The sequence below is a fragment of the Euprymna scolopes genome, chromosome 34 (assembly GCF_053919585.1).
Source record: "Euprymna scolopes isolate OS-2025 chromosome 34, ASM5391958v1, whole genome shotgun sequence".
NCBI classification, from domain to species: Eukaryota; Metazoa; Mollusca; class Cephalopoda; order Sepiida; family Sepiolidae; genus Euprymna; species Euprymna scolopes.
The window spans coordinates 84,187,739-84,212,495 of NC_136515.1; the positions used below are offsets into that span (position 1 = coordinate 84,187,739).

Consider the following 24,757-nt stretch of genomic DNA (forward strand, 5'->3'; position numbering starts at 1 on the left):
TATATGTCCCAAATAGACACTACGATTCTGACAAAATTGACATTAAATTTGTTGCACCTGAAAAGTAAATGATCGAGTAAAGACTCCTTGGTTCTAAATCTATTAGTAAGGCTATGACATCAGCACATTCTTTTCGTTGTTTTGACTCTCGAGTATATATCCGACACAGTAAGACACAAGTAATCAACCGAGGACCACACCACTCTTTTTAAAAGCATATAAGACATCAACGAATGCACACTCGCGAGTCAAACAAATGAAAAGAATGTGCTCTTGTCCTAGCCCTACTCATTACTGGATTCAGGTTTTTGTTGTACTCTATACGGTCAAAGGGGAATAGCTTGCTTAAAAATATTGTAAGCAACAAAAAAATGTTAATAGAGTAAAGAAATTATTCGTTAACGGGATATTAACTTTATATTTATTCTAAATCTTATATATGAATTTGATTGCATATAATGATTTTAAGCGATATTGATGATAAGCCTCAAAGTGCAGTATCTGTTCTTCAGATGCGCCACTTTCATTTCTCGTTCTCTTTCAGTGGAGGAGAAACCCTTCACGACTGAGACAATTTTAATTTTCGTGCCTTTTCTCCGCGTTAAAAAAAACGACCCTGGTGTTTAACTCTGTCCCGTGGGGAGGCATAGTAAATAGGTACAACATATGACGTTCAACAAGCAGCTAACTCGTTCAGAAATCCATACAGAAGGTGTGTTTATAGTAGTGAAGGCTTTGTGTAGAACCATTCATCATTTTGGTAATACTGCTAATATCACTCGGTGCAATAGCTTCCACAACACAAAGTATACAGTAATGTTCATGCCTTCCATCAACGTTTTCACTTTTTTGAGATGCATGTCTCAACAAAAACTGAGCGTGCGTTTCTTCCAGTGGATTAAACGCAATCAGATACTAACCTAAAAATTTCTTTGTCTCAACCATTTAGCTCCGAGCATTTATAAATAGCTACTCATGAAGGACTGGCAAGGCTTATCGTTACTTAACGATATAATCCATAGTATAATATTTTTTATAATGATGTGTAACATTTTTTCTAAAAAAATACATCGAATGTAATTATTTAAGTTTATTATAAAGGTATTTCTTTTATTCCGATTTTTTTCGATTACTGTTCCAATCTTGAGTCTTACTTCTACGACGTTTTGTGTTGTGTAATCTTTGGTTTTTTCAGTTGTATTTTGCCGAACTCGGGGATTATGTTGTCGGAGTTGCATACTTATCTATTGACCTCGGGAATTTACAATGAATTCCGAACGGAACCCTTCATTTAATCCCCAGCGTTAGCGTGTTCTGGTTTCATATGTTATGACTGGGTAGAAGTCCTAAGCAATTAAAATTTCATTTTGAGTGTTGCCTGCAATTAGGATTGAATCGTCCGCCTGCAGCAGAGTGTGAATTTGAATTTGATTTTTACTAAGTACACTATCCATTAGGTTACGCATAGAGACGTTGTGGAATAGACATGAAATACGGGAACATAGTACGAAACGAGAAAAGGAAGGTAGTTATAATCGTTTATAAAATTATATTATACGCAAAAGGGAAAATATATATGAGAACTAAAAGGGAAAAATTAGAAAAAAATGTATACATAACGGTAAAGAGCACTTAGATTATGAAGTAAATGAAGAACGTGATGTATCTTATCAAAAAAAAATGTATATATAGGAATTACGCGTATTTAACTATTTCCCTATGCTGACAAATGAAGATGATTCCGTTTTCTCAATTTACAATATTGAAATTAAAGGGTCAAAGGAAATACTAATTCGCAAAATTTAGAGGCGGGAGTATAAATTTGAGATTTTTTTGTTCTAAATGGAAAATTTGTACGAGTAAGTTTATTATAATACTTTTAATTCGTGTTAACCGTGAAGAGCTTTTGAATATCTTAATATTTTCCCCCTTAAATATTATATCTTTATCAGGTAAATGTGTTGAATATATAAATAACACACACACACACCCACACACACACACATATATATATATATATACATATATATATATACATATATATATACACATACATTCTATATAAAATGTGTACATGTTGATCTATCTATCTATCTATCTATATATATATATATATATATATATATATATACATAGTTATACAAATATATAAATATATATATATGAATATATATAGGCATTAAATGCACACATTGTATATATATACATATATATACATGAATGTATATATATATTAGTATATATATATATATATATATATATATATATATATATATATATATATATATATATATATTCCCCTTCACCAGACTATCCATTCACGTGAAACCGCCTTTTTCTTTACCCGATTCCCCCTATTTTACTATTTGTAACCAAGGAAGATCTATGACTTACTTGTAGTTTCAGCAAATACTTTTGGAAGTCAAATCCGATCCCTCATTTTGCTAAATCCTACCCTCTGAATTAAAGGACTATCCACTTATTTTGGCTTCCTTTTAAAAATTAAATGTGTTTTTAACTCTTTTTCAAAGTGTTTTTTTTAACATGTTTTATAAGCGCAGCTTCCCTTACTGTGGGTATCCTTTTTCTTTCGATACTGGAAGGAGGCATCATTATATATATATATATATATATATATATATATATATATATATATATATATATATATATATATATATATATATGGGCAAACAGTTAATGAAAAAGAAAATATGTTAAAACACACTTTGAAATGAGTTAAAACATATTTAATCTGAAAAGGAAACACTAGATAAATGGATAATCTTAATCCGCGGAGTTTCGAAGAAATACTTTCCTTCTCCTCACAGGGCAGGAATTAGCGGGATCGGATTTTGCATGTAAAAGTATTTAGTGAAACTACAATAAGTCACAGATCTTACTTGGTTAAAAAATTGGTGAGGTAAGGGGAGTAGGAGGTGAAAGAAAAATGATAAAATATTTCACATGAATTGATAGTCCGGTGAAGAATGGTAATAATTAATAATTAATTCTTTAATATTTATAATTTACTTTAATTTTACCATCTTGGATCATTTTGGTAAATTCAATTGTAATGTTCATTTTATATATATATATATATATATATATATATATATATATATATATATATATATACATTTATATATATATATATATATATATATATATATTGGTCAATATATATATATTGGTCAATATAATTCTAAGACTGAATAGAACATTATGCGCCAGAGGTATGTCTGCGGATTGTGAAAGATATATTTATTTGAATTGGCTGGAAAAGCACAACTGATTTTTATTCAACTTTATAAGTCAAAGGTCTGGGACATATTCTCTTTGTGCCGATTTTGAACCATTCCCGGGACTCATGTTAGCGCAATGCTTTATGTGTGTTTAGTTGCGTGCGGTCGGCACACACGCACACACATACACATACATCTATATGCATAGATGTGATTATTTTCTCGTACGAATAGGAACACCAAAAATATTGTAGTCGTCTGCGTTTGTCATTGTAATATTTCCAACTTCACTGACGTGTTCATAGAAACGCAACTCCCTGAAGGCGTTTCCAATGTAAAGAAAACCTAGATATAACGACGCCATATTTATATATATATATATATATATATATATATATACATACATATATATATATATATATATATATATACAAAGGAGTTACAAGAATTAAAATAAGATCGATAATTTACGAGAAGATTATCGGGATAATGCAAAGCTCAACAAATTGTTGTAGAGCTTATATAGAGCATCGATAAGAAAATGACAATATAAAATTCCATGCTAATGTATGTAGATTTATTCATCTTTTCAATAAAGATGATATATCAATAAGAGGTGTCGGATGAGTAAAATATATATATTGTAAGGGAGAGCTGGGAAAACTAAAATGATGTCTGTGATAATGGATAAATATTTTTTTATATTACAGAGATAATTTAAGTTCTCCCTTTCCCTCACCAAACAGTCTCAATATTTTATCTCTTACTGCAAAATTGTGTTGCTCCTAATGTAGCTGTCGCTAGACGTCGCATCCATATTATGCCATCTAGTATCTTCTTTCCACTTCTGATGAGAACCATTATTCCTCGAAATACCATGGTATAAAGAGTTTTACTTATCCTACACTCCAAATTGATGTATCATCCTTATTAAGTAAAAACATGAATATAATGCCCTTGTTTTCCTTTTGGTTGAGTACTGCCACCTATCAACGAGATGGTTCTAGGATCAGTCCCCGGCTTTAAAAGGTGCTAGTTTAGCGTCATTGATTAGTGGTGATACAACGAAACAGTACTGTCTGTCGATCACTCAAATATATAGTAAGTCCAAGCATTTTTGGGTATAGCACTGTCGTAAATAATCTCACTCGCTATATTTCATATAAAAAAAACAATTGCGATTTCCCTCCCAATTTTCGGATGTTTTAAACATACCCATATACCTTTATTTTCTTTAAAATTCATAACTGCTTTTCTTCTGATGAGTTAAAGGCGAAATTAATTAAATAATTGTATATAATCACTAAATTAATGGTTTTACGCTACGAAACAGGTGATTCCAAGAATTTTGCATGTAAACTTATTTAAAGCAAAGATGGTCAACATCGCGAAATTTCGAAAATAGAATGTTCTCATTTATTTGTTATATGATCCGTAGTTAGATGGAGTTTCATAAAAAATGGCCTGAATAAAAGTGAAATATAATTGAATAGACATATTACCCCATATATATATATATATATATATATATATATATATATATATATATATATGTGTGTGTGTGTGTATATATTTCAGAATAGTTCTTATTTAACAATCAGTTGCTATGGAAACATGAGATTGTAAAGTTTACAAATTAATACTGGCAGTAATATTCTATAAGTTATCCCATCTAAACAAGAATCGCTCGATATGCAAGATAGAGCCAATAAATTAAATTGTGATTCAATGAATTTCACAAAACTCTCATTACACTCAAAATTGGCCCCCCAGTTAACTCTAATAGCGAACAGAAGAAATTACAAAGAACTGCGGCAAAATCCTACGGGCTTAAAACAAATCAGCACCCTATGTTTAACCCAGGACTTAACCATTTTGAAAACATGATAATTGACTTTGTCAAAAATATAAAGTTTAAGAATAACCGGTATACACCTAACAGTACCACTAAGAAAATAAATAACTTTGCGAAAAAAGTCAGTAAAAGTTCGCACACATTTGTTCCAGCCGATAAAACCAAAAACTATTATAAACTAGAATATAGCAATTATAAGAAATTTATATACAAAGAATTAAACAAATCCTATAAAACTGCTCCCGAAAACAAAATAGATAAAATCAACTTAGAAGCTAAAAACTTACTTAACATTATGAATATCCATTAACATACAGAATTGTCACTCCTGGCACTCCCAGATTTACACTGAAAGACCACAAAACACTTCCATTAGACTAATTTATCCATCAAGGTGGGGCATTGGTCTAATAAGCAAGAACATCTTAGAAAGAAAGATACCTTTCATTAGAGACAAAGTTAAATTCCCATTGTGGCAATGTACTGACTCAGATATAAATTGGTTCTTAAAACTGAAGGATAAGCAACAACTAAGCTTTATCACTTTCAATATAAATAATTACTATCACTCAATCTCCCCAATACTATGAAATAAGTCACGAATATTTGCAAAAAAGCATTCGGACATAGCGGATTTAGAAATTAAATTTATCTTATTCGCCAGACGACCCCTAATTAATTTTGAAGGTAAATAGTGGGCAAGAAAAGATCCCCCTAATGACTTCGATATAATAATGGGATCTTACAATAGTGCACAAGTAACCGACTTAGTTAATCTTTATTTATTAACGGAAATTATTATAGAATTCAACAACATACAAGGGGTCTATACAGGGATGACGCATTATTCGTCACCCCCGCAAGATCAATACAATACAACAACACTTTAAAAAACTGCATGATTTTTTAAAAAAATGTTGGATTAACAATAGATGTTGACCCAAGTAAAAAAAAAATCCAACATTTTAGACGTATCTTTAAATCTATGTTATGAATCTTACACCCCGTTCCATAAATAAAATCTAAACCTATTTTATGTACACAAACAATCTAATTACCCAAAGTCAATAATCAAATCAATAGTTTCATCTATCTCCAAAAGAATATCAAATCTATCAGCTGACAAAAAAGCCTTTGACCAGGTATCGACATTCTACAATAATGCTTTAAGGAATTCAGGATATAAAGAACGCATATCATATAACAAAAAACACCCTGCAGCGAGAAAACTACCTTCAGCAATTACTCATAATATGACAATAAAAATAACAACAACAAAACAAGCCAACATGTTCCTAACAATACAAATTTCCTCACTAAAAACACAACACCCAGCATAATCCCAAACCAAAAAAATCTAATAAGAAGAGAAAAGTAAAACGTAAAAACTCCATTTGGTTGAATCCTCCTTTAAGCTCAAATGTAAAAACTAACATTCCAAAAGAATTTTTCAGAATAGTGGAAAAATCTTTTAAATACCATTATAAGTATAGTACCCGATTAAACAAAAACTCCATAAAAATCTCATACTCCACAATGCCTAATCTAGCACTGCCAATAATTTCGACAAATAACAGGAAAATTAAACAAGCGCTGGATATACCAATTGACCTAATACCTAGTAACAAATGTAACTGCCAAAATAAAAATGAATGCCCTCTTGATAACGATTGCATACACAAAGACGTGATATACGCCGGCACAGTCACGCAATTACCAAAAATGCACACAACCAATCAAATGAGGCAACCAATGAATATAGTCGAAGCGTTCAGAACGCAAGCATACATAGGGAAACATATGGTGTGGGCTAAAATATTAATAATAATAATAATAATAATAATAATAATAATAATTATTATAACAGAAACAACAACAGCCAGGCAAACGTATTCCATAATATAATTCCCAGTGAAGATCAGATTAGGATTAACCAGCAACCAGGCTATGAATCCCTAGGCCCAATCTTAACCCAACCCCCAATATAAGACTCAATAGCGATGTGAGCGATGGACAAATAAACAATAATACAACAAGGAAAACATTCACGTATAAAGGTGCATCATCAAGCTTAATAAAAATAAGAATCTCAAACCACCTACATTCCTTCAGAAATGAAAGATCTCAACACAATGATAATAATAGTACACCCTTAACTAAATTAATCAATATCCTAGAGGACAAGAAAATTCCATATTCAATTAAATGGAGCATACTGAATAAATCTAGATCATATGCCCCAGGGGATAAGTTTTGCAATCGTTGTATATCAGAAGCATTTAACGGCATCACTTTCAACAAACCCATAACAAAAACCAAGAATGAACTAGTGTCCAAATGTAAACACAAGAAAAAAATTAAATACAGTCACCTTATAATAAAATAACATACACTCTCTGTATATATGATTAATAGGTAAAACCAAATGATTAAATACACATCAGTTTCGACTAAAATCCAAACTAGTACTTTGCTAATATAAAAATGTTAATTTTCGAAAGGTAGATTCGTAATAACCTCTTTTAACACATATTATAACTTTCTCGTTTTGTATATATGCACATGTTTAGTAGGGCCTTACTATAAGCACATTAGCATACTACACTTTAAATTTCTTACACGTAATTTGCACCCTAAGATCTTATTATAATAGTATTTCCAAAAACATGTAGTTTCCCAATTAAAGAATTTAAAATTTCGCCCCCATCCAAAAAAGGAGTAAAAATTCCCCATTGCAAGGTAATCTCCAGATCCGCACATATAAACAAGAAAGATCTATACTCAATGATGCGTCATCCCTGTTGGTACAAGGGTAATTCAGTTCTATAACCATAGTTACACAATCCCACTCTTTTCATTTTATTAATGTAAATTAGCAGTGTAGGGGTTAAAAATTATCTATGATAAACTTAATTAAGTTACCTACCCTAATTATTTTTATAATTAATAGTGTTAAATTATAGTATACTTTCTTTATGTCTAAATATATATTTTGTATATATGAGGGTATATCTAGGTATATATGGGAATAGGTGTTATATGTAGGTATATATGGGCTTAAATGTAAGTATATACAATGTAAGTGAGCGAATTTGTGTATATACTGTATGGTTGCGTGTATGTAAAAATATATATTGTATGCGTGCACGCATGTGTACGTATATATATATATATATATATATATATATATATATATATATATATTCATGTGTTTATATGTAACTTTGTGTGTATTTGAATGCATGTGTAGAAAATCTTCCCAGTTAAATATTATTAAATACTATAATGTTATGGATATTACTGATTTTAAACGCTTTTCAGTAAGGTATTATTATTACTTTATTACTTTTGTTTTAGCTTATTTAGCATTGAACTATTACCGTAAGGCTCATAAAATAAATATAAAACGTTCCACTAATAATCTTAGAATTGGTTTCACAATTAGCTCATGAACATTAGTATATTTTAAACCTTATGTCAATCCTCCTTTTTAAGGGAAACTATACATACGTATCAAATTAATAATAATTAGCACCTCATTGGCAGTATATATATATATATATATATTTATATATATATATATATATACATATATATATATATATAATTTTAGTTGACTGAAAAAATACGATTTAAACTGACAAAGGGGTTTGAGATAAAACTAGGATAAATCTTGAAAAAACGAATTATTCTATTTACGTATTCGGCCCATCCTTTTATTTTTATTTTATTTTTATTCTTATCTCTATTTTCTTCTTGTTCCTCCTCTTTCCTTCCCGAACCAAGTCTCTATATCTAGTACACTTCCTACAATTCACCACTACCTACTCTCCCTACTATTAACACCTCGCCCCACTAAAAAAAATTAATATAGACTTCTAATGAAAATGTTTCCACCACACTTTGAATTATTAGCGCTGGAATCACAAACAAATGTATACAGGCACTTGTCCGATTCGGATATCTACACAGCTATGCGGATTACCCAATATATAACTTGGAACTTATAACCAAACCGATGTAAATAACGCATACCATGGATTTTACCAAGCAAGCTCGATCTAAAACAATTTCACATCCTTTTTCTACAAATACTCCTGCTACAGGACTTCTGATTAATTTATTACTTTGACTTTGACTTTTCATGTCTCACTGACTTTAGCAAATAGGGTGCATACCTTTATAAGTATTTGCTAATTTTTTCTCTCTTCTTACGAGATGGTAGACATCGAACCCCTATAGGTTAATGAGATTAATTTTCTAAAGTATTCATTGTCTTGCTTAGAATAATACAAATTCTTTGATATGAAAGTCAACCACTTCATTTCATTTCAATGAGAGTTTTTTGAAATTCATTGAATCACAATTTAATATATATATATATATATATATATATGTATATATATACACACATATATATATACATATATATATTTATATATATATATATATATGTGGGGGGTGAGTGTGTGTGTGTGCGTGGGTGTATGAGAGTTTGCGTGTGTGTGTGCCTGCATAAGTACTATCATAAAAATCAAAACAGTGCAATTTCCGAGCCAATTTGGTTGATTCGGACGGAATAATAAAATATGAGGCATAAGTCCTGTTAGAAAATTTCCGGACTATTTGTTATGATAATATCAACATTAATTTAATAATTTATTACCATTATTATATGATCTAATGTATGATTTCTTTTTTTTTTTTAGAAAGAAAAGATTCTAATTCTTAACAATATATCTTAAATTTAAGAGGAGATTAATCATAGAACAACATAGAAAGGACTTGCGTCTACTAGAAAATAGTCAAGTTAAGTAACAACCTCAAAGTCAATGAAATGTTCATAAAACGACGATTGATCGTTACCTGGAAACTTCGTCGATCAAAGATAGACAACAATCAGGCCGTCTCTACGCCTCAAGAACATCTAAACTCATCAAAAACATTAGAGAAAAAATCAGACGTAATCACAAAAAAATCGATCTGATAAATGTCAAATAAAGCACAAACACCACAAAATACTATGCGAACGATATGTCGAAGTGACCTACAAGTATCACCTCATAAGCTCCAAAGCACCAACTTCTTTTTGCAGTCACAATTGCAAAATGACTCATCTGAAGTCAACTCTTGTTCAACCGTATCAGGGAAATCACGCTCATTAACATCAACTTCATGAATGAAAAGTTATTCCCGCGTCAATAGTTTCACAATCATCAAAATGATTGAGTCCTTGCGAGAAGTCGTAATCAATACCTGATAACGCAGGGTAGATTTTTAGAACGTAGAAACCACCAACAGTGATGGTCTGAGCAACCATTTCTCAAGAGGTCAGGATTAACAAAGAACGTTACCTTGAGGACATTTTGAAGCTGCATTAACCCCCTGGTGTAATTCTGGGTTCAAATTATTGTGCCCATGTAGCACAGCTGTGGTGTAGAGACAACTATTAGTCATGAATAAACAAAGAAAAATGGGCATCCTCATCACTTGATCTTAACGCTCTTGATTATTCTTTGTAGTCAATCCAGGAGAGTGAAATCTTCTTTACTCCTTGTCAAAATATTGAAGCTTTTAAGATGAAATTGAACAACTATTGGGAGAAAATACACTTATATGTTGTGGTTGCTGCTATAGATGATTTCACCAAAGACTTCGTGGTGTAATGAAAGCCGTGGAAAACATTTTGAATAATACTTTTACCATATTGTTCTTTGAATGTTTGCTAATCCTATTTAGTTTATTAATTATTCTCATCTTTGTTAGTTGTTGTTTCAAGACGTTTCGGGCAACTATCACTCTGGCCTCCGTCAGGTGGAAACCCCGACAGGATAATGAATTTCAATTAAATAATATATATATATATATATATATATATATATATATATATATATATATATATATATATACGATTCAGTACAGACCCAACATCAAGATCGGATAATAAATAAACGTGGATTTATAAGTCAAAAAATCCAACTTTGATCGCCTTTCGGGTCCAGTGACGCAGTGAATAGAGACGGTGAATCTCTAGGGTTCGAGGTGAGAATTGTCTGAGGATAGCGGTTCAATCCTACCCAAAGCCGACCAGAGGCTTACTTGCCCCAAAACATGTTGATATAACAACAACTATGGAAGGCAGTAATTGCTGAGGATGCAGTTAGGAGATTCGGAGTTTCTATCCCGTCCCGATTACCACTTGACTAAGGCCAGAGGAATAGTTGGCCAAGACCTTGTAAAAAAAAAACAAATAAAAAAGATGAGAATAATAATCCGCAATAAATAAATTAATATTAATACTTATTTATACATACATACTATCACACATATTACGGCAACGTTCAATGTTGCAAGTTAAGCAACCGCTTCAAGTTCAGTCTAAGTTAATAGACACTTATCTATCAACGGGGGCCAAAAAATACGTTTGTATGACTGTGTCTACCTTACCTACACAGCGTATATGTCTGTCTGCCTATCAGTATAAACGTTCGACCATATTACGCAGTGTTTATTTTAATATAAATTCATGATGTTATTTCATATCCATATATTTACGCCGCGGCTATCTTAGTGATTAATGAGAATTTATTCACGATGGAATATTGAAAGGTATCGGGCGATGTTTGCTCATTGATTGAAGTAGCGCGACACTTGTTCAGGCAGACTGACAACGAGGTTGGAAGATGTGGATGGGTTGTGAGGTTAGGGCGCTCAAGGATTGAGCTGTGTTACATATGGAAGACGGAGAGACATATCAGTGTATATATATATATATATATATATATATATATATATATATATATACACACACAAACACACATATATATATATATATATAATTATATTTTACTATAATAATTAAATACCTACAGACACTAGTGTTTCATCCTTTCGGGATTCTTCAGTGCAGGGTGTCACGATTACTACCAGTCGAACGATTCAAACCCCGCGACACGAGACATCTCTGGCTCGATTAGCGGAGGCCGTATCCATTCGGCTACCATTAACTGTGTGAAATAGCGTTGAATTTTAAACATTTTAATTTAAATGTTCATTACGTCAGACAGACAGTGATCAAATCGTTATACGATGATCTACGCATAAGAGCTAAATTGACCGACTTTTTAATTCAACTGAAAGTGCTCAACGATAAGAAACGAATTTCTTAAAGGGGCTGTTATAATTATATTTTACTATAATAATTAAATACCTACAGACACTAGTGTTTCATCCTTTCGGGATTCTTCAGTGCAGGGTGTCACGATTACTACCAGTCGAACGATTCAAACCCCGCGACACGAGACATCTCTGGCTCGATTAGCGGAGGCCGTATCCATTCGGCTACCATTAACTGTGTGAAATAGCGTTGAATTTTAAACATTTTAATTTAAATGTTCATTACGTCAGACAGACAGTGATCAAATCGTTATACGATGATCTACGCATAAGAGCTAAATTGACCGACTTTTTAATTCAACTGAAAGTGCTCAACGATAAGAAACGAATTTCTTAAAGGGGCTGTTATAATTATATTTTACTATAATAATTAAATACCTACAGACACTAGTGTTTCATCCTTTCGGGATTCTTCAGTGCAGGGTGTCACGATTACTACCAGTCGAACGATTCAAACCCCGCGACACGAGACATCTCTGGCTCGATTAGCGGAGGCCGTATCCATTCGGCTATGATTAACTGTGTGAAATAGCGTTGAATTTTAAACATTTTAATTTAAATGTTCATTACGTCAGACAGACAGTGATCAAATCGTTATACGATGATCTACGCATAAGAGCTAAATTGACCGACTTTTTAATTCAACTGAAAGTGCTCAACGATAAGAAACGAATTTCTTAAAGGGGCTGTTATAATTATATTTTACTATAATAATTAAATACCTACAGACACTAGTGTTTCATCCTTTCGGGATTCTTCAGTGCAGGGTGTCACGATTACTACCAGTCGAACGATTCAAACCCCGCGACACGAGACATCTCTGGCTCGATTAGCGGAGGCCGTATCCATTCGGCTACCATTAACTGTGTGAAATAGCGTTGAATTTTAAACATTTTATTTTAAATGTTCATTACGTCAGACAGACAGTGATCAAATCGTTATACGATGATCTACGCATAAGAGCTAAATTGACCGACTTTTTAATTCAACTGAAAGTGCTCAACGATAAGAAACGAATTTCTTAAAGGGGCTGTTATAATTATATTTTACTATAATAATTAAATACCTACAGACACTAGTGTTTCATCCTTTCGGGATTCTTCAGTGCAGGGTGTCACGATTACTACCAGTCGAACGATTCAAACCCCGCGACACGAGACATCTCTGGCTCGATTAGCGGAGGCCGTATCCATTCGGCTACCATTAACTGTGTGAAATAGCGTTGAATTTTAAACATTTTAATTTAAATGTTCATTACGTCAGACAGACAGTGATCAAATCGTTATACGATGATCTACGCATAAGAGCTAAATTGACCGACTTTTTAATTCAACTGAAAGTGCTCAACGATAAGAAACGAATTTCTTAAAGGGGCTGTTATAATTATATTTTACTATAATAATTAAATACCTACAGACACTAGTGTTTCATCCTTTCGGGATTCTTCAGTGCAGGGTGTCACGATTACTACCAGTCGAACGATTCAAACCCCGCGACACGAGACATCTCTGGCTCGATTAGCGGAGGCCGTATCCATTCGGCTACCATTAACTGTGTGAAATAGCGTTGAATTTTAAACATTTTAATTTAAATGTTCATTACGTCAGACAGACAGTGATCAAATCGTTATACGATGATCTACGCATAAGAGCTAAATTGACCGACTTTTTAATTCAACTGAAAGTGCTCAACGATAAGAAACGAATTTCTTAAAGGGGCTGTTATAATTATATTTTACTATAATAATTAAATACCTACAGACACTAGTGTTTCATCCTTTCGGGATTCTTCACACAATGCAGGTTAGATGAAACGCCAAGAAGTAATGGACAATCAATTTGGTGTACAGTTTTATTTTAATGAAAAATAATACACGTACACTTATAGAGACGATATTGACGAAGATATGTTTATCTATATATTATCATAATGTAAAAATTGTGACCCGTTACGTTAACCGTTGTACTCGAATTAGATTGCTTAAATAAAGAAACAATATATATATATATATATATATATATATATATATATATATATATATATATATATTGTTTTAACAAAAACCAAGACACCAAAGACTGGGGAGATAGCAACAAATAGTGCATTTCTTCGTTAGTTACAATTGTTTCAAGACTATTCGGACAAATCCAAGCGTTATGTCTTTTGAAAATTTTCACAAGAAAATCCTTACTTCAGACTTATTAAATAAAACCACTGTAAGAATTAAACATTACGGAAACAATTTATTTCATAAAGAAAAGAAACCGAGCGAAAACATTTTACCTATATCGCATCCTTGCAAAGTATTTTTAAAGATTTATATATTTATAGACGTTCAATTTTTTTAATTGGAGATACGAAAATAGGAAAGCAATAAAATAAAGTGATAATAATGTTAACATTGGAAAATGAATCGAAATTATGTATAACAATGATTTTAATAATAATTAACACATAAAATAAAGGGAAATGGTACTAATTTTACATTTTGGGTGTATTGTCTGATTTAAAATTATCACGATAAGATATAATAAAAATAGTATTAAATTATATAATAGTAATTCATAATTGGTTTAATTAAATGTAATATGTAACCAATCGACTAAATATAACCTGCCTCGGCAAATAGATTAGAAGAAAATATATGACACTATTGTAACATGAATTTTTTTTTTCTATGGAGATAAATCTTTATATGAAATATAAGCTAATGACGATGAACAGAATTACAATGGTAAAAATTAAGCTAGTTAAATAACTTCACTTCAAATTAATCAATTATTTTATACTAGCGACGGTGCCCGCCGTTGCCCGAGTGTTTGTTTCCGGGACGGGGGGGGGTTAAAAATGTTATGGTAGGTAAGTAGGAAGGATCAAACTCGGAGTCATGAGTAAAAGTAGGAAAATACAGTGTGAAAAAAAACAAACAAAAAAAAAACATCTGCAGCGTTAACAGTTCGGCCACCAAGAAAAGTCCATTCCAGTTGTTTAGGGGGAAAAAAACAACAAAAAAAAACGACTACGGTAGGTCGGCGCGAAAGTGAAAATATAATGTGAATTGTCCAGCACGCTACCCACTACGCCACAGAGCACTGCAGCTTAGTTTAGTGATTTTAAATAACTTCACATGAAAGAACTACGAAGCCAAACCGGTGTTCTCTTCTCAACTGTTCCTTGTGAACGATCCCCAAACGGTGTTAAGTGGTGGCAGGGGGGGATGAATTTATTAGAGAGAATATATTTTACCACTTCCATTGATCTTAACCGATTTTGGCCGTGACTTCTCAGCAGAAAACGTATAGAAATCTAAGATTATCGAGGAATTTGAGAAATAATAAGCCTATAACACACCTCAGATATTGTTCTGTCGTTTGTGCATATTATATTTGCATGAAATATCTTGATTTTTAATCCTATTAAGGTCAAAATCCGTCGGGAAAAATAAGTTCATTTTATTTGTATAGAGAAGAGAAGAGAAGAAGAGAAGAGAAGATAACCGTAAATGGTAAATTGTTTGTTTTAGTTTAGTTTAGTTTCGTATATATAAACAGGTATAATAGGGTATTTTTATTGATATTATTTTCATTAGTATGCATACATCAATTAGAATGAATAAATTTACTAATTATTAAATAGAACATTTTGGCAGATTATTCCTCAGTTAACAGAGCATGTTACTACGAATAGTAATTTAAAAGGGCGTAATGGAAACATAAGGTATTTCCAGCTTCTCTTTTTTTTCGGATTTTCCTCATGTCAAAAAGCATTTCCTTTCCTTTTGATGGATTGATGGATGCTATGTCTTTGGATTAGTTAAGGCTATAATAGATTCACTGATTGATATAATAATTAAGGGATTGATTTTGCGCTAGGAAACAGATACTGTCAAGAATTGTAAATGTCAACTGAATAAAAGGAATAAAAAATAAGATGTCCAACATCATAAATTTTGGATTATACACTTTTGTCATTTATTCACTATATTGCTCTGTAATTATATTGAGCTTCTTAAATAAGGATTGGTATATATTATAAGAAAATATATTTCCACACACACACACACACACACACACACACACACACACACACATACCCACACACACAGATGATTGATTAATCTATCCTTAGATATTGACGATTCTGGATGGAAAAGTGCTCGAACTTCCGATATATATGGCGATTATATCAGCCATTTTTCCAGAAGTGGAGACTGTTATTCAGAAGATGGAAATGATAAATATAGAATTCATAGACCAGCCATTTCCTCTTATATTCAATCAACCATATAGTACAAATCTATGAAATAAACAGATAACATGAATTAATTACTACTAGTGCAACATAGGTTAATGTATAAAGAGTGATATATGAGTGTGTGTATGTGTTTGTATGTCAATATTATTGCTTATCGAAAGCATTGATAAAATAATGTCATAAATATAAGAAAATGAGTTACTTCCCTTGCAAAAATGATGTTTTTTTAGCAATAATTCAGATAAAACGATGTATTTCCTTAAAGGAAAAAAATCTACAACAAAAAATTATAAACAGAAGCAACTATTGATTTCCTTAAGAAACAATTTATGAGATAAAGCCTGTGGCTTTTTTTTTGTTTATAAGAATATAAAGAGCATGGACGATTCTTAAATCGAACCAAATTAATATACCAGTCGTTTTCGTTTACCACGCTATGAATATTAAGTGGAATAATTTTACTAAACGCCAACAAAAATCGTGACCTTAAAAAATAAAACTACTGATCCCCCATGTCGCCGTCATCGACCTCTGTCCACATGACATTTTGGCCTCAATTTGCTCGGTCAGTTAGTCTGCGTCTATTATCACTTATCACTACACGAAGAAAAAGATGTGCGACTTATCGTCCATTTGTTTTGCATTTGATGGATGGCTGACGAAGTAGTTAGATAAAATAGACTCCATACGTTGCCCGACTTATTTAGTTATTTTCTGGGAATTTTTATCATGTTTTTTTTTTTTTTTTTGCTTATAAAATAAATACAGTAAAAGCATTGCGATTTTAAATAAAAAATTAGTAAAATGTTACACTACAATATATTATACACATGCATATAATACAAATGACTCTATAAATAAGATCGTAAGGTGGGTTAAACACCGTAACCAGGGGCGGGAATAAAACAAAACATCGCATTCCATATCATAAGCGAAAAAACCGTAGGCAACACTTACACAGTTTCGTAAGCATCGGGGCAAGTTGTGGTTGAAGCTTTTTCAGCATTATAATCGCAATGCCCCCAGGGCCAGTTGCTTTACAGGAATCAAGCTTCTTGATTAGCTTGCCGACCTCACGCACAGGTATTTGTATGTTGCATACCGTGTTGTCTGTTATAGGAAGAAATACCGGGAGTCGATGGCTTTCGTCGCATAGGGTAGAATTATCTGCAAAGTTCTGTGCAAATGGTTTGACCTTGTCTAATGCTAACGAGATGACTTCAGGTCCATTGATAATGGTTGGGATAGAACGCACGCTTCTGTTCAGGATCCTATTCGCTATTTGCCAAAACTTGTGGGAACCAAGCCGCTGCTCAGCTACTTTGGATTTAATGGACTGAGCATATAGCTCTCTTGCATTTTTTATTACTTTTTTACAGAGGTTGCTGGCAGTCCTGAAAGCAGCTTTAGTCTCAGTGCATCTATTACGTTGGTAGCTATGGAAAAAAGTGATTTTTGTGCGCGATGGAAGCAGCATATTCTGGGAAGAACCATAGCTGGCTGTTAGGTTGTTCTTTTTGGAATTTTGTGGATGGTATGAATCGATCTATGCATACAGTTAACCATTTGGTCAGATCTGATAATATAGAGGGCACAACTTTTTAAAACATGAAATGCAGGGGTAGATCAGATATAAATGTGTGCAAGATATCCAAGTCAGACGTAGAGTAACGATATACAGTACGGTAATGCCCCCCTCAGTTAGCCGTAGAGTATCGATATACAGTACGGTCAAAAAAAAATTGTAGCCTTGTGCTACAGTATACCGGAGTTCTGCTATACGTGCTTTAATAACAGACTATTATCTTCGAACTTATTCTCGGAAATGTTCGGCCAATATATATCAGTCCGTCCTCATTTACAAACGAATAAAATTTACACAAATTTCTGCATTTTGTATAGGTTATCAGACGGAACTTATAATTTAATACAAACAGTTATATTGTTCATATTGCGCCATCTATTAAGTATACCTCCATCGCCGCATATTTCATGTCAATACTATCATACACCAATTAATCAACATAATTTCGCATAACCATTTTATCTCCATAAGACACAACAAGAAAGCGACGGTTCGAAAGTAACTCAGTTTAAAGTAAACCACTAAAAGGTGCTCCAGTAAGATCAGGTGCACATACTACAATCGATTATGATGCTGGCTTTTACTAATTGATGATTGTGATGATCATCGTTTTATTCGATTTAAGATCTATTGTACATGTTGACAGGTGTTGAACAACTTGTAGAAACTGACTTTTAAAACTAACCAATCCCAAATCAATTATTAATTATTAACTAACCACTCCCGAACCAATTATTAATTATTAACTAACCAATCCCGAACCAATTATTAATTATTAACTAACCAATACCTAACCAATTATTAATTATTAACTAACCAATCCCGAACCTATTATTAATTATTAACTAACCAACCCCTAACCAATTATTAATTATTAACTAACCAATCCCTAACCAATTATTAATTATTTACTAACCAAATTCCGAACCAATTATTAATTATTTACTAACCAATCCCGAACCAATTATTAATTATTAACTAACCAATCCCGAACCAATTATTAATTATAAACTAACCAATCCCGAACCAATTATTAATTATTAACTAACCAGCTAATTATTCTTCTCTTTTTATAGCTCTTGAATTTTAATTCAATCCTTAGATTGAGTTACATCGGATCCCCACACTTACTGCACTGTGTTCTGATGAAGTCAAAGTACTTGAACTCCTTCGACGTACTAAAGCTCGACCCTCCGGACAAGCAGCAAACTACCCCCGTTCACTGTTGATGTGCATAGACGCTGGAAAGTTTTCGACGCTAGAAGTATTTTCCCCTCTCACAGTGCAAGACTTTGATATTCCCTGCCTAGTTCTAGTTTGTTCTGACTGTACTAAACTGTATAAAATGTAATGTCACGTGAGCAAACATCTCGCTGTTAACCTCGCCACATTTGCTTGTTAAGAATGATACCAAATAGAAACCCTTCCATTTCACATGTGAATATGCCATGTTTTAGGGGGGGGGTTAATGATAAGAAAAAAATAATGAAGTGTTACCGCTTTTTTTTTTGACAATATACGTATTAGAGTTTAACTTTTCCTCATACATATAACACAAATAGATAATAAAAATAGATCCTTATTTTATGTAGAAAGGTTAGGCACAAATATCTGGTACCGGGAATATCTGATAACATAATTAAAAATATATAAAGCTACATATCCCTCCCTTCACTAAAAAAAAATCCTAAAATAGATAAAATTATTAATTTGCATACTGAAGTCGTTTTCTGTGACCATAAGTAAAACATGTATATATAAATTCATTGTTTTTTTATATTTATGTTGATGAAATAAGCTTCAGTAATTCTTAAATATTTGCTAATAAAATATCTAATATATTTAATTTTATTGCTGTTTCTTTATCTTTCTACCTTCTAGTTCTTTTTTTTTACTATTTCCTATTTAGTTTTTTTTAATAATATTTTTCCCGCGTCGTTTTAAAGTATTTTTTATTCCTTTTTTTATACTTTTTTTCATCTTCTTGTTCTTATTTCTTAAAATCTATATTTTGTAATTTTCCTCCCTTTATTTCCCCATCTTACTATATTTTTCCATTTTTACAGTTTGAAATTTCTTTCTCTCCATTTTTAGCTTTTATTTATATTCTCGTAATTTATAAATTCTGATTCTGTTTCTCTTCCTCCGTTTTTTTTTTATCCGGTGCTTCATCTTTTTGTCTCATTTTATCCGTTTTTCTCTTGTTTAGTTTTACTTCTTGCATTTTAATTTACTCTCTTTTATTATTAGTCCCCGTTTTATTCTTATTTTCTGTTTATTCATATTCACCCCCCAACAAGGCACATAGGCATCTGGATGTAAGTACCTACTATTTAGAATAATTCCTTGGAAAGATTAACGACATGTTGGTGTACGCTATATTTACACCCATATATATCAGTACAGTGAGAGAAGCAGTTAACAGGAAGAAAATTAGAAATTACAATTAATCAAGCTCTAGTCCATCAACTTACTGCAAAATTGCTGATCGACAATCAATATGGATTTAGGCAAGCCCGTTTCACAGCAGATATCCTAACTGTAATTTCTGAACGTATAAACTGGACAAAACAGGGGAGGGTAGAGCGGTAGCCCATCTAAGGCTTTTGACAGGGTATGACATGATGGTCTTCTAAAGAAAAATTAGATCATATGGTATCACTAGAAGAATACATAATGTAATTAAATCCTTCTTAAGTAACGGAAAAATACCGGTTATCCTCGACGGTCCTGCATCTAAACAATATGATATAAATGCGGGAGTACCTCAGAGGTCTATCTTTAAACTTACATTATTCTTGATATTCATAAATGCCCTCCCTAATAATATTGTCTCTGAGACGGGTATATTTGCTTATGACACCACTCTCTATAGCAGACGCGAGGGGAAAGCGAATAAACACATATTTAAGAAAATAGCAGAAACACTAGAGAATGACATGGGGACAAAACTAGATGGTCTCATTCAATGCTGCCAAGACTAAGATTGTGTCCTTAAATAATTACAAGAAACCTTCTCGACCACCGATAACGTTACCCGAAAGTACTTCCTTTGAACTCCTCGGCCTAACGTTTACAGGGAACATGAACTGGAATAGATACCTTGATAGCATCGCTAAGGATGCTGCGAGGAATGAGGGCTCACTCTACCGTGCTAGAAAACTACTTACCTCTATAAGGTCACCATTCGCCCATGTATGGAGTACTGTTGTGCATCAAAAGAGAGCCGTCAACCTGATAGGCCCTGAACTGTAATCTAGGCTTCAGCCTCTGTCCCATCGACGACACTTTGCATCCCTCGGCCTGTTCTACAAGTTCTTTAATGGTGAATGTTCTGACGAACTACAAGAATTTGTAACCCCTCGACGTGAACACCCACGACAAACCCGACAAGGAGCTAAATCCCACCCCTTCACAGTAGAGATCATTAGGTCTGAGATAACCTATATTTCTTCCCCAGAATTGCTAAACTTTGTTACTGACTTCCGGGATTCTGCTTTCCTAACTGTACTGACATACAGAAGTTCAAGTATAATGTGAACAGGCATCTTGCCACTCATTTCTCTTCATAATACCCCGGTAACTTATGTCCCCGATAGTAGCCCCTTACTTCAATGTGGCACTGTTCCTTGTTTGGAGTAAAAATTGAGTAATAATAAAAAAAAAATGTCTAGCTGCTGGAAGGAAGAAACTATTTCTTGCATTTCAGGATTTAACGGTGATGGGTGTGATTTTGTTGCTAAATAGGTTTTTTGCTGTATCTTGTTTCGTGGTTTTTTTTACAAGTTATATAGTATCATTTTTCTGGCCACTGTTTTATTCTCAACATTCACCCTCTGTACTTGTGTTTCGCTTCTCTTTTCCTGTTATAATAATGTGGTTCATCTATTTTGTCTCATTTATTCTGTAGCTTTTTGTTCTACTCATCTTTTTCGTGTATTGAATTTTGCTTCATTTTATTATTAGTCACCGTTTTATTCCTCTTCTCCGTCTTATTGTTATATTTTGTTTTGTATTTTTATTATTCTTTCGATAATTCTACGTTTTCCTATTTATTCCATTTGTTCTGTAACAATCGTTTACATCAGTTGACATTCTATCCCTGTTTGCCTCCCCCTCTCGGTCAAAACCCGACGGCAGATTCAACTGAAATTTAAGGCAGCGGGGTCATCAAATATAAATCACAGCGGGTGTATTAAAAGCGGGAGTTGGCTTTTGAAATCAGAACGAAGCATTTCGTTGGAAGAGATCTTTCCGTTTGGACCACTCAGAATCCGTGGCCCGTATATGTAACACGAGATCTTAAATAATCTGGCAAAGATGGACATCTAAAAAGGAACGCATAATAAAGAGTTGGCAGTCTCAGATAAATCCAGTTCATTCATCTCGTTTTACCAATGCTTCCTGTTTACTGTGTGGAACATGTATTTGGCAGTGCCAATCTTACTAGGAAGTGGACAGATCACACATCACAAACACACACACACACACACACGCACACACGTAGGAAAATGGTCTCTTCATCAATCATAATCGGTTAAGGACTCATCATTTACATTCATCTTACCATGTATATACAACGGCAGAGGGAGCCAAATAATAGCACATAGAGATACAAGAGATAAAGGTGGTTAAGTGCTTAACGACACACACTGACAACTTGAAGGTGTCGAGTTCAAATCCAGTGTTAAAGAGAAACACTTACATTTTTCAATTTTTTTAGATGAGGGCTGATTCTTTATATTGCTTCTTTTGATCGGACTATTGTTCTCATTTTAAGTGTTATTTGTGCAACGTTTCGGTCTGTTTGATTTCGGCCGTCTTTAGACATGTTAGTTGTTGCCTTAGAAATTAAAAGAGTAACGTCTCTCCTTTCATGTTCAAGAGAACAGCAAACACGCCTGAAAACGGTCGAAAGCCAAACCGACCGAAACGTAGCACAAACATCACTGAAGGTTAAAACAAAATTTCCAATCAAAACAAGTAATAGAAACACTTAAATTTAGAGATGTTGTCAACCTTCACTATTTCTCTATTGTAAGTATTTGACGTTTCTCTTTACAAATAATCCAAACTTCAAATATATCGCTCAAACAAATACCAAGACAAATCAGCCTTTTTATAGGAACTAAATGAAAAATGATCCACGTACAAAAATGTGGGAAATCGATTGAAAAAAGGTGAAGTATGACCCCTAAAAATGATAATAGAAAACCCGCAGAAACAGTCGATATAAGACATCTAGCAAAACTATTTTTTAAATTTCACTTATTTAAATTATTTCAGAGAAGCCAGAAGGGCATACTATAAGGTAAACGCCAATTTTCAAATTCAAATATTTCACACTATCAGAACGACCTGACGTTTTCTGAGATTGAATAAGGTTCCACTAATGGTTTACACTGCCATATTTTTATTGCCTTTGAGATCGGTATATTCGTCCATATTTAAATCAAATCAATTGGTTGCCTGCTCTAAGTGGGGGCACAAATCGGTGTACCTTGAGGAAACTGCACATACATTCCCGCACTGAATTATTACACAAAACATTGTAATCTACATTGCACTGTAGAGAAACTACTCTTGATATTTTAAAGTTATGTTATTATGTAATTGCACTGAAGTTTAAAATGCAAAAATCATATGTATTTCCATTGTGCTTAAAACAGAAACTATTATTTTGAACGGGCGTTTGGCATATCAAAAAATCTACTGTTGATTTGATACGATTGGTCTTACTGTTTGTGCATAGAAAATGGTTTGAATGTAAGATTTAATAAAAAATTAAAGTGTCATGGTGCAAGTTTGCTTTAAATAGAATCATTCATTTCGAACGCATCCCTGTCTAATCAATGAAATACCTACTCAATTTATGTCAGATTTTTTAGGCTTGTATGTTGCTAAAACCTTTCAAATGCACTTTTAGGCTGCATAACATGTTAATTTTGTTCCAAACGTCTGTTATTTCTTTAATCATATTGTTTGGATCATCGATTATCGATACTTATCAAGAAATTCTGATACAAATCTTACCTAAGTACACTAGCAGGCACAAAACTATGTTCGTGTGAAATATCATAAAAATCGACTCACGCGTTTTTTAGTCCATAGGTTACTCACACAAGCACACATACACAGACACACAAAGACCATTTATTTTATACATTAAGATATATATATATATATATATATATATATACATATATATATATGAGAGAGAGAGAAAGAGAGATAGATAGATAGATAAATAGATAGATAGATGAAATATAATCCATAGTAATTGCAAAATAGTCTGGATTGCATAAATTTCAATTACTTTTTTAGCGTTTTAGCTGAAATTTACGAGATTAATGAAGGGTATTCCAAAGTAATGCCTCCAACTATATATTGTGACTGAATTGATCAGATGGTATAATGACAGATCCAACGCAGGCATAACCTAAAACTTTCATCTCACAATTATGACGCTGTAAGACTCTGATAAATCAACCTCTGCCATGCAAGTGAGTCATGAGCGATATGCTTTATTGAATTCCAATACACAGAAATGAAATGAACCGATCAACGTTCACCGGCGCCTTTTAAACTTTTACGAAGCCGATGTATTTGATATCAGCGTAGTCGTTGATTTCAGAGTGGTGGCAG

General features: G+C 32.8%; 1 protein-coding gene across 6 annotated transcripts in view; it reads right to left on the reverse strand.

Moving 5' to 3' along the window:
- Positions 1–24,757, reverse strand: part of LOC145259312 (uncharacterized) — a 2,114,304-nt gene that overhangs the window by 858,986 nt on the left and 1,230,561 nt on the right. The window lies entirely within an intron of this gene.